Source organism: Macrobrachium rosenbergii, chromosome 3, assembly GCF_040412425.1.
Source record: "Macrobrachium rosenbergii isolate ZJJX-2024 chromosome 3, ASM4041242v1, whole genome shotgun sequence".
NCBI lineage: Eukaryota > Metazoa > Arthropoda > Malacostraca > Decapoda > Palaemonidae > Macrobrachium > Macrobrachium rosenbergii.
Window position 1 is genome coordinate 47076673 of NC_089743.1, and position 9001 is coordinate 47085673.

The following is a 9001-nucleotide window of genomic DNA, read 5'->3' on the forward strand; positions in this document are numbered from 1 at the left end:
CTTTGGAAATCGTTTCCCATAATTGTTCTGAAACGAGAAGAAAGAATGGAAACTCTTTTGTAGCATCAAATGTTCCATCATTAACTTATTTTACAACTTTCCAGGGGCTTGAACCTATGAAACAATTTCGGCCGGTTTACCTTTGATTCTGTAGACAACTATGTTTACCACTGAAAACTGAAAGGAATACGAGGTTAAAATCTACTTGAGAATTTGGTTTTCGATTTTATGTTAGAGGCCTGTGTTGGTCTACCTCTGATCTGACGAGCGCTCATTTTCTTTGTCAATTATTGCTTATAATTTTTTTGAGCAACTGCTTTTTAGTACCTCATTGATTTGAAAACATAGCATTATCTCAAAAATAGAATAGTAAATAGGTTTAATTTTATTATATATATAAGTTTTACAACTTTCTAAAACTTAAAGTAGGTTACTGAATAATCTGGGGCCAAGGGTGGGGAGCGGTTACCCCCCTCAATGTTGATTTTGAGTTGGTAAAAAATGAACAGTATTTGTTGTTTAAATACGCACCTGTATAGTGTAGCTCTATATATATATATATATATATATATATATATATATATATTATATATGTGTATATATATTTGTGTATATATATATATATATATATATATATATATATATATATATATATATATATATATATACATACATACATGTGTGTGTATGTGTGTGTGTACATATGAGAAACTAGACAAAATGCACCAGACCGAATGCACCATTAGCCTAGACCGAATGCACCACCAGCCTGGTCTAAATGCACCAACCACTTAGTCTAAATGCACCATTTTGTAAATAGTCTGAATGCACCACACTGCATAAAAATGCGCTTGTTGTTTGGTTGATTCTGGTATCATCAAATTTTTGTTATTCTTACTAGAAACTGGTTAAATCTCAAAGTTTTTAGGTTGTTAAAAATAGTTAAGTAATTTAAAGAATAGGGAGTTTTATTTCTTTACTAAAGCTTTTATATCATTCATCCTTTTTATCATATTTAATATCAATATTTATTTTATTTTATATACCCCCAGCTTAGTCTACAGGATATGAACTTTTCTGGCAGAAGTCTTGAAGTGTCTTGCTAATATACAGTACAGAGAAAACAATAGCGATAATACAATTGTTATAAAAAATTACAATCTATAATTAAAAACATATGAGAATACTTTAAAAAAAAGAAAAATACAAGACAAGTCTTCTCCATGATCGATCATACTGCTGCATTTTCTTAAGTAATCAGAAGTAATTATATCGTGATTTTCGTACTCGCTCCCTCCACAAACATTTGAGCCTTTGCTGCTTGGAGTTACTCCGTTTACTTGGAACTTTGCATAGCTGCTTCTGCGAGATCAGCCTCCTTACCTACAAGGGAAACAACTTTGCTTCATTGTATAGAGTAGATATCAGCAGGTACAGATTCATTGTCTTATTAGGAACATTGTGGTTCAGACGATGGTGCCATCCCTCTACCTCATTGTTCGTTCTTAGTAACCTCTTGAAGGTTGACCAACTGGAAGGTGGTCGTGATGTGCTGGTTATCCATGTCTTCTCAATGTAATCCAGCAGTCTGTGAAGTTTGTCTGCTGTGGTAGTCGTGGGACATCTGTCTTTGAGTTGGTTGAAAGTACTGCAGATGTGTGAAGCAGGAAGGTTGGGTACTGCCACTGTGAGGTTCAAGAAATGTCAGAAGTGAAAGACTGATCCTTTATTACGTTGTTGTTGTTTCAGATTTAGCTGGCCTTGTGCCAGCACGGGCTCTTGCTCCTAGAGCAGCCCGTAACTCTATGTTGATGATGAGTCTGTGAGTTGGGTAGGTTAGATGAAAACTTTATTATGATGCATGAAAGTGATTTTGGTGGGGGATCCTTTATTATTCTCGACAGGTGTTTATAATGCGGAAAGCGGACGGAAAGGTAGCGGGCGACCTGAGGGCCTCCCGCTGCTTCCATACAGAAATTGTTTGTTAACAGGCATAAGAAGACATATATAATGCGTTATAAAACATGTAAAAGGCAGATATATACATCGATATATACATCGGCGGAAATGTCGTACAATGATGCATATAATGAGATACATAAAGAACCTGAAATAATAACAAGTAACATATATGATGTGATTAATGTACATATGAGGAGTGAAACACAAGAATGGAGAGGCGATTTGACGCCCTTACACCATTAAGTTACGAATATAGTTACGGACAGGAAGCTGATTCACGTATGATGAGCGTAGCCCATGTTTTTTTTAACCCTGTTGTACACTGCTTGCGCCCAATGGAACCCACATCCATATACGGGAATATTCGGCAGAGACTTACGAAGAGCATTCCAAAGAGCACGCTCAAAGTCCACATCTATTTCTTCTAGCATAATGTCTGGTGGGAGGAGCTTGATGGTAGCATCCAAGACAGCCCTGTAATCTGTGGACTTTCGTCGAGACATAAGTGCAAATAACAGTGGGACCTGCTTTGTAGTGTCCCCAGTCCTAATGTAGCTGTGGATGCTAACAACAAAGCTGTACAAATGGCCCTCTTATAACTTTGAATGTTCCATCAATAAACCAGATCTTTGATTTGCAAAGGAAGGAAAGTTGGAGAAGTGATGCAAGCAACAAATGACCATTTCCTTCATGGTGAAGATCTTGAAGAAAATCATGTGGAATGTGATTTTCGGCAATCTCAAATTCCAAATCAGTTGGATGCTTTGGCCGCAGTCGTTGTCGGGCTCGGTTGGCAGTTCTTGGCAGGTTGGATACTTTTGGCAGTTAAGCTTCATCAGTTGCAAGTGACAAGAGGTTATATATAACAACCTTCCCTGAAGATTTGAAGACATCTTCCTTGGCAGCTGTTTTAACTCGGGTTATAGCTTGTGCCCGACGTCATGCTCCTGCGCTGCCTTCATGGTTGTGTTCCTTAAGGCCTCTGGTGAAGATATTGTCTTACTGACTAACACTAGCAAAACACTTCTTTGTACGGACACTACATATCCATGACACAGCTACAGATATCTGCCATTTTTTGACATACTGGAATCCAAGACTATATGTGAGAAGATCACCGCCTTTTCTTGAACTTCCTTCAGTTACTTGGTAGGTTGTTGGGGCATCTACCATCATGGCATCGGGGATTGGTTCTTTCGTGAGTGACGTCTGCTCAGCTTGACTGACCTCTTCCACTGGAAGACTAATGTTAAAGAGGAGTAATGAGTTTGTAGGACCATCTACAGTTGATGTACTTTTGTGCTGCTGGGTCCTCAGAAGGATCATCTGGAATTGCTTTTCCATTAAAGTTGTCAAAATCCATTTGTGGTAGGTTGCTGAGAGTACAGTTATGGCAAACCCATACAGGTAACTCAACCTCCCCTTGTTTAGCTTCCTGTAGAATTCCTTAGTAATACCTAAAAAAATAAAGGAGAAAAGTTTTCAAGTTCCAACGTGGCCTTATGTTTCAAGTCCCATCCCAGTGTGTGTCAGATGCAAATTTTTCTGCAAATAAATAGGTTGTTATTGGGGTGCTGACACTTGATTTTTAGCTCACCTGAACCATTACCTGATCACACCTACAGATTTGCACAACTCCTAATTTACCTGCTTTGAACCCTATTAATTCCTCTAATACTATAATGGAAAAAAATACTAAAGTTTTACCAACCAGAGTTACAAATTCTATGCTGCCAAGCATCACAGATATCACACTGCATTGTTTCTTGACGTGGTCGTACTTCCCCTTCACACACCACACAAGGGTGGGGTTGAATTCATTCCTAGGTCTTGTGGTCATGGTATATGGAGAAAGTTCTGTAGGTCTACTTTCAAACTTATAACTGAGAGAACATTTTCATACCAGCTCAGTTTCAACTGTTCATCCTTAATTACAGTATTGTGGGCTACTGGTAAACAAGCAGTGGTAAGATAAATAAGTAGTTAGCACAGTAATTTTTTTTAGGGGTTAACTACCAGCTACAGAAACAGTTAGGCTTGTAGTTTAAATTAAGAGGTAGCTACCTAGTAAGTTTTAAACTTCTCCATCAAAACATATTGTGTTTGTTGATTTTGTAAAATATTTTTATTCAGACTTTTTAAAATGATTCACTTTATCAAAGGAAGTAACGCTGCAAAGTGAATATACATAGTTACCCAAAGAACAGGTGTTAAGTGAATTAAGTTGGTGCATTGGGACCATAAGGAATAATGCATTTTAATTGGTAAGTTTTAATCTTCTCATAGCATAATGTATTTGTTGGTTTTGTGATATTGTTTTTCAGACTTTGTAAGTGATTCAGTATATCAAAGAAAATAATCCTGCAAAGTGAATATAGTAACCTATATAGTTCCCCAGGTGTTATGTGAATTAAGTTGGTGCATTGGGACCACAAGGAAAGATGCACTTTAATGGGAAGTGGTGCATTGGGACCAGATACTCAGTGCATTTGGACCATGATACATGGTGCATTCAGACTAGTGTTGGTGCACTGAAGCAATGGTGCATTTAGCCCATGAAACTACATATGCAAGTAAGAAATTAAGAATAGATATATGACACATATGCACACACACATACATAGGCCTATACCAACTTAACTATATGGACTGGATATCGCACAGAAACTTTACAGAAGCCGTGACAATTTTGTCCGAATCGTATCCCTGTGAATTAAGTGACACCAAATCCTTGACTGTTGAATTAGAAGTTTTCAAGATATATTTTTCAGAGAATGTAGAGCAGCATCCTGAAGTAGATCAGGAAACCATCCTTACAGCTGCAGATGTTGTCTTAAGAGCTCATAAAGAACATAATTCATTTCCTTATCTGTCAAAAGTTTTCAAATTGTTTTTGACTGCACCACCTCCAGTATGTAAACGTGGAAGGGCATTTAACAGGCTGAAGCTATTAAAAACTTATTTGCGAAACCGAACAAAGGAAAACCCGCTTACGTTATCTAATGCTGCTAGGTTGTGAAAGTGATCTAACTGATCACTTAGATCTTCAAAAGGTTGCTGAAGATGAATGGAAGGCAATAAAAACTAGGATAATAAACATTTAAACCGCCCCCCTCCCCCAACTCTCATTATGGAAATGTATAGAAGATTTTCACTCTAATGAATCCTCATATTATTTATTCATCACACTGAAATTAACTCTTTGTTTTTTTTTTTTTTTTTTTGTTGCCCCTTCCAGCTTGCCAGTTTTTTCTATCTTCAGATTAATAAACTATAATCTTCGTTTTGTTTGCATTATAAAATACTCTCGGGGACAAATATTTTTGTTTTATAGAAATTAAAAAATAACCATAAAAAATTTGGTTTGTATACATAACCTTACCTATAGGATATATATGGTATCTAGTTCAACTTGGTCAAAATTACTAAGTTGGTCAAAGTTGTCTTTAACCCCCCTTCAATCAGATGGTCCTCAAGCCATCCCTGATAGCATCTCTTGATGGGGCAGACCAAACATGGTTTAACTGAATGCTTCCAGAATAATTTCCATCTTTACCTCCTTATCCAACATTCTTTCTCCATTTCTGATTATTTGGGGGACTGGAATCTAACCCATCAGATATCTAAGTTGAGAGGCAAATAGCAGAGGATTTTACTTCAGATGCTACTTGTATATACAGGTACTTCTCTGAACAACTCCTTTAGATTCCCGTAAGATCTATCTGTCCATGTAGAAAGCGTAGTTCTTATATCTTGAAAGACCACGCACCACTCATCTTGAGGGAGTGCGTTAGCTTTTGGGTTACTATGGAGCAGAATCCAGGTAAGTCTTCTCTGGATCCTGCTATAGAGCCTGGTTTTTACATTTAACGTGCATTCCCTTCACTTCTTTCTTAATGCCGTCGACCCGTATTTTTTTGCAGATATTACGTTGGTAATTGTTCTCAAGAACTTCTTGACTGGATGCCATCACCATTTCGTTTGCCCTGGTGCTTATGCCAGGTTTTGAAGTGCCAAAGATACGGGGTAGAAGTCGTGAAGTCACAATCTGTTAGTTTCGCGATTAATTCCACATGCATTCGCTTCTAAAATTAAGAAATCTCTGCCTCAAGAAGTTTTTTTTTTTTTTTTTTTAGAAGAAAGAAATTTTATCAACAGCCTCTTGCAATGATTTAACTTTATCTGAGCATCATGCCCATCTCGATATCCTCACTCATTGAGATAGCTCTCAGACTTCATGCCCCATTGTTATTTCTTTTCCCTCTTGTATCCAAAACTTCGCAGCCCTTTCCTCAGTCCTCCTCTTTTATCTGGGCTCTAACTGCCGGAATGGGGTGAAGGCACCCCCTTCTGTTCCCAAAGGAGGTAATATTGTAAGAACAGAGGGCAATTTTCTCTTGCCCGAGTTGATAGTGGAACTGGCGTCGTCTGGCATGGGACTACCACTCTTACCAAGCGAGCCATGAAAACTTTTTCTTCCTCCGGAACTTGATTCGCTCTCTGGAATTTGCTGGTGCAGATAATGATACCTTTTTAGCTTCACATTAATAACGAGTTCTTAATAACTTTTAACAAGTAACTCAAGATATTTGGCAGGACGAAAACCTGTTGATATAATAAAAAAAAAAATCAGTACATTTCATCCCCGACAGATTATCTAGTTTCTTGAAGTTTCTGACAGTTGCTAATCGGAAGCAGTACGTGATATGGATTATGCAAATAAAATTTGTAAAATAAAATAACCCTTGACGTACGGTACAGGGAAATAACCAGATCTTGGTTTTATGACACCTTAATTTTCTGGAACACAGTTATGTAAGCAGTGGTATTGCTTCTCACTCTGAAAACCCATTACTGTGTTCATCATATATAGCCGCTCGAATTCTCTTTCCCTATTTAATGTTAGGGTTCTAGACTTATCTATGGTACATCTGAGAAAAGAGAGTCATTTATGGAACGTTGAGATTCTTACTGATGCCATAAAAGAATAAAAAAACAATTGCTGCTGGGTCATAAAAAGTCGAAGGGAGAAAAACAGCGCCGGCACTCTCATGAAAAAAGGAAGGGTTGGTCTAGCATGACAGTAGACAGGGTTACAAAAAGCCCTATATTTGCCCTAAAGTCTTTTTTTTTTTTTACAGTTCTTGGATAGAAAATGTGATGAATTATGCACCACTTTCGCTTTAATCTGATTCGGACAGAACAGATCCAGTCGCTGAATGAGCGAGAAGACAGAGATGGAGAGAAGGAGCTCAAAGGAGAAAAAACTTTAGTATGACTGAGGGACTGAGGTTGGGCAGCCCCATTTGCTACTTTTATGTAGACTTGAGGAACATATATAGTAATGTAAGAGATAAAGGACAACAATGTATACTGAAATTATAAAGAACATGGGGTTCCTGAAATGTTATCAGTAGTAGCTCCCACAGTCTATAATGCACACATACAAGCAGACGCACACACATATATATATACATATATATATATGTATATATATATATATATATATATATATATATATATATATATATATATATATAGAATAAATGTATATATATAGAATGTAGTGGGTTGCAATTCTCCTTGTCTAAGACCCTCGTTTTTCCAGCGACACCCAGCTGGTTCGACTCCTAAGTGAGTTAAAATGCTTCAAGCGTATTCCATCAAAATTCCATTTTACCTCTATTGATCTAAGTAGTGAATTAAATTCGTTATAGTCAGTAGGCTGTGGTGGGTTGCAACGATGGTCTTGAATGGAGTCTGGAATGACTTATGTTTACATATAAAACAATATTAGTCTGTGTTCATTAAGAGAAGCTGCAGAGGTTGATGAAACAGTTTGAAAATATTACTGTGCATTAAAAGTTAAAAGGAAGTATCATCACTAATAAGCTTATAGAGTGAATGAGACTTATGAAGATGGAACAATGAATATTAGTATAAATAGCAGAGGAATGGAAGTAGTTTGTTAATATAAGTGACTGAGATTGAATGTTACATATGCAGGTATGGTAAAAGAAGAGGTAAATAATAGAAAACGTGAAGCAAATAAACAAGCAGTCTATACAAAATGTTTTGAAAAAAGAAGGATTACTTATGGAAGTGAAGTGTGGATGCTGACCACAAAGAGAGAGAGAGAGAGAGAGAGAGAGAGAGAGAGAGAGAGAGAGAGAGAGAGGTATATGTGGAGCACCAAGGGTTGAAAGGGAGGAAAATGCATGTAGGTTTTCATCTACACAAGATAGATCAGGGTGTTTCGAGAAGGTTTGTTCATGCAGAGAGAATAGGATGATAGGTTGATATAAAGTGTGCATTTGGTTTTGAAATTTTGTGAGGAAAGATTAGAGGGAACGAGGAGTCCTCTTCCTGGATATCAAGGGAGAGTGAGAGCGCGTTCAAGATAAAAATGAGAAGAGCAAATTGTGTATTGGGGTTGATGTTCTATTCATGAGCCTCTTAGCCCCAGCAGTTGACGGATTAATGTGGCATCAACATTTTATAGCGCAATATAAAAATTATTTTGTTACAAGAATACGTGAGCACAATGGAAGCGCCATGTTGAAAAAGATGTGAAAAAAATTATGCCCGCCACGCTTTCATCTTAATATCTATGTCGTTCAAAGTCAAGAATATGACTGACAGTGTCTTCCGTTAGGCATTGACGGGTGCGCACGTTCATGCGTATGTGTGTGTGTGTGTGAGAGAGAGAGAGAGAGAGAGAGAGAGAGAGAGAGAGAGAGAGAGAGAGAGAGAGAGTCTGTATATTTGTTTTTGTGTGTGCGTGTGTGTGCATCAGGAATTGGCAAAGAGATCAAGACTTAACTTTTATTGAAAAATCATTTGCGCTTTACCTGGGAGATGAGTTTCCGATAATAGATTGAACGCTTCAGATTTCGGTATTTTCTATATTTAAAATTTGCATGGTCTTATGAACGCATGCAAGGATCTTTATTCCGTTGATATAAAAATGCTTCTACCAATCAGGCTCATATTCTTTTAACTAGACATAATAAAATACTTTTTTTTTTAATAAAGAATA

At 37.2% G+C, this 9001-nt stretch overlaps 1 pseudogene; it reads right to left on the reverse strand.

Moving 5' to 3' along the window:
- Window positions 1-1257: 1257 nt before the first annotated feature.
- Window positions 1258-3802, reverse strand: LOC136851128 (uncharacterized; annotated as a pseudogene).
- Between the last annotated feature and the right edge of the window lie 5199 nt (window positions 3803-9001).